Source organism: Phyllostomus hastatus, unplaced genomic scaffold (genome assembly GCF_019186645.2).
Source record: "Phyllostomus hastatus isolate PE091 unplaced genomic scaffold, TTU_PhHast_1.1 phas_contig_58, whole genome shotgun sequence".
NCBI classification, from domain to species: Eukaryota; Metazoa; Chordata; class Mammalia; order Chiroptera; family Phyllostomidae; genus Phyllostomus; species Phyllostomus hastatus.
Window position 1 is genome coordinate 25,804,024 of NW_025333916.1, and position 3,757 is coordinate 25,807,780.

General features: G+C 35.7%; 1 pseudogene; it reads right to left on the reverse strand.

Moving 5' to 3' along the window:
* Positions 1-2,237: 2,237 nt before the first annotated feature.
* Positions 2,238-3,285, reverse strand: LOC123824982 (annotated as a pseudogene).
* Between the last annotated feature and the right edge of the window lie 472 nt (positions 3,286-3,757).

Here is a 3,757-nt window from a genome sequence, read left to right on the forward strand (position 1 = left end):
ATTATTTGCATTTTATTTTTCACCCTATCTCATGAACCAGATAAAATTTAAAGTGCCTTCATGCCTGACAGCTGTAGTTTACCCTTAAACAAAAGTTTTGAACTGCATGGGTCCACAATGGTTTTTTGGGTTTTTTTCCCAATGAATATCTGTACTGCTTTCCATCATGGCAGGAAGTCTGCAGATGCAGAAGGCCAACTCTAGGCATTGATCTACACCATTCCATATAAGGGGCTTGAGCATCAGCAGATTTTGTTATCTGTGGATATTCCTGGAACCAACACCCACAGACACAAATGGACAACTGTTTTAGAGGAATAAAAAGTTATACACAGGTTTTTAACTCTGTGGGGGATTGGCACCCCTAACATTTGCATTGTTCAAGGGTCAACTGGAGTTTTTTTTATTTTGTTTGGGAAAGGTGATTTTTTTTTGTTCAATAGCAAATATAAATTTTTAAATACTTTTTTACAGTTAATTCTCTTCCCAACGTTTTTAAAAATAAATTTATAATTTATAGGTTTCTAAATGAACAGATCCTTCATCCTAAAAAAGCTAAATAATTTGGCTATATTTCTATGAGGAGTAAAATATGTCAGTCTTATCCTTTTGATTTAAAAATATCTTATGTTGCCTAAACTTTCAAGAATTTTGCATGGTGTCCTTTTTCCAAAATTTTCTGCATATAAAAGGGGGAAAATGGGGCTTCTGAGCTTCTTAAGCTAAACTTTACTACTTGTCAGCACTTTAAACTTAACCAGTGAGGCTTTCTCTGAAAAATTCATCATCATATGTAAATAACACACAGAGAAGTTGAAAATGAATATAAAGAATTAGTTTCTTTCATCAACATTCACTTGTATGACTATCTAGTTCTCATGACTTTTTTAGGGGTTAAAGATATTTTTCACATTGACTCTGAAAAAGCAAACAGGAAATCGATACCATGTTAATAAATATAAGGGTCACCCTGGGTGAAAATTAGTCATTCTTCAAATGTTATTGGCTTTAATCTGTTATGAGAATTGCTATTCTTATGTCCTAGATCTATAGGAAATGTGGGGTTTCAGAAAGCCAGATGCTAAGATGACCTTCTTCGTAATTTATTCCATATGCTAATTGTTTCACAAACCCACTCTTTTCTACAACCAGGTGGGTCAAAATCCTTTTGGCATAGTGTTAATGAAAAACATATCTCATATGTTATGCATTACACAATTGGCATCTACACAATAGAGATATGGTCCATCCTTCTCCTTCTTTCCTCCACCTTCCTTTAGAGGGTTAAGGATTGGCTCTAGCCAAAAGCTGGATACTGTGTGTTCTATCAGTTCCTGCAGGGGCATCTCTAAACCATTGCCCAGGATACAGTCAGTCTTTGCCTGCTGGTCTACACAAACACCTACCTGTTCCTTCATTAAGCACCTCAGTGTTACCTCACACTCTCTTTTGCATTTTCGTATATTTCCTTAGTATTTTTTCCTTAAATAAAAAATTATAGTTTGGGTTATTTCCGTAATGTTTTAAATTTGAATCCATATATAATCCCAGCCAATGACAACATCTAGATCCCCTATTTTAAAAAAATTGGCTGACAGGTTGTGGAGATTCGGTGAGTCCAAATCTAATGGAGGAGTCTGGCAGGTTTGAGACTCAGTAAAGAGCTGCAATTTCTAAAGTGAGGTTTAAAATAACTATCTATATACAATTATTTATTTTTGATCTTTACATCTTTTTTAAAAAATTACTTTATTGTTGTTCAGTTACAGTTGTCTGCATTTTCTCCCCACCACTCTCCCTCCACCACAGCCAAACCTATCTCCCTCCCTTGCTTCCACCCTCCCCCTTGGTTTTGTCCTTGTGTCCTTTATAGTAGAGTTCCTGAAAACCCTTCTCCCCATCTTTAAGGTGAGAAACTATTAATGTGTTTTTACCATTTACTTGCAATTCAAAATATCGAGACTTTTAGAGGATAGAGTTCAATAGAACTCATTTATAGGTACACTCTTTGTTCTCAACTTCATAACCATAGATTATTATTATGAAAATCTACCAAATGATAGCTATATATTTCTTCCTATCAGAAAACACATCAGTCTTTGATATTCCCTTATTAAAGATATTTTACCAGTTAAATCCCCAATTTCTTAAGTCCATGTCAATCAGTGTTCTGAGGACCAAAAGAGAATCTTGAAGAATCTGCATTTGCTTTTATTTATTTTTTATTACATAAATATTCATTCAGTCTTTTTCTCAATCTTCTTCATCCTTCCAGTATAGGCAATAAATTGAGAGTCTGTTCCAAATATTCTTTCCCACCATGTAAATGTTGAAGCATAGTTTCCAATGAAGTTCATGTGGTGAAAACCATGATGCCAAGAACCAGCATAGAAAGGGATGACATTTAAAGGGTTGAAGGGGAAGGGCTGTCAAGGAACAGGTATAAAGGACCCATGGACAAAACCAAAAAGGGTTAGGATTGAAGGTAGGTAGTGGGATGGGTGGGGCAGGGAAAAGTGGTGGCAGGAAAGTGGAGACAACTATACTTGAACAACAATACAAAATTTTAAAAATAAAGGGTTCAGAGGAATATCATAACCACTGTGGACATCAATATTTTCCAGCAAACAAATGGTCAACCATGCCCAAAGAAGAACTACATGATTACATAAAAGAATGATTCCAGTGAAAAATTCAGTTCCAAGAACTAGGGTTTCCAAGGGATATGCATATTCAGCTTCTATTCCAAATGGAGCCTGAAACTCATGATGAACTTTATGAATATATTCATATTTCTTTTGGTGGTGTAAGAGCCTATGTAAGAAATAGTGCCAGGCATCCTCAATCTCTGCACAAGAAAGCATCTTGCCAAAAGCATATACCAGCTTGGCATACTCTCCCAACCATGAGGAATATTGAAATACTCCATAAAATAATAAGTTCCACAAATCAAAGGAAGTTTGATACAAAAGTCATTAAAGAGAAGTACTTTAAAGCATTTCCATTGGTTTTCCCATGTTTCTGGTTTATCTTTTTGAATTTTCACTTGTTCATGTAAGGTATAAATTGAAACAAAAACCCAAATAAACAGAACAAGAAATAAAGGGCCTCATGAACTATCAGGGATCTCCATGTTGCAACCTGGAATTCTGTATAATTGTCCAAATTATAATTTTAAGCATTTTGAAATGGCCCTTGCAGAGGATTCTCAGGTAAAAGTGAATCTACAGACTCCACAGCCAAGGACACTGAACGAAAGATGCTGACACTTTCACTTGTTGCCATTTTTCAAATCTCTGTACATGGCCTTATAATTCCAGATGCTGGCGCAGAGACTGCCACTCACTGACACCCAAATTTGGCCAGATATCATGGCCCAGGAACCTGCTCCTTCCAGCTGAGATGCTTTTGCTTTTAAAAGAAGCCTGTATGGTATCCAGGCTTGAAAAAACACTGCTTTGCAAAGGTTATATCTAGCTAACTTAACAAACCAAACATCTCTTTTGTTGGGGCCAGTAAAGTAGAAAATGCACACTCTGTACAGATATTCCAGATTTTCTTGGTATTTACATGTGTATTTGAATAGTTAAAGTTCTGCAAGATAGATCTTGGAGGAGGACATTTGAATGACAACACAATAATCAAAACCAACCCAGTTTTAGGAAGCACTGCCTACTAGAAAAGCTACTCCATACCAGAGCATTAATATTCTGAGCACTCTGACAAGAAAATTCTATTATAAGTCAAAAACCATGAT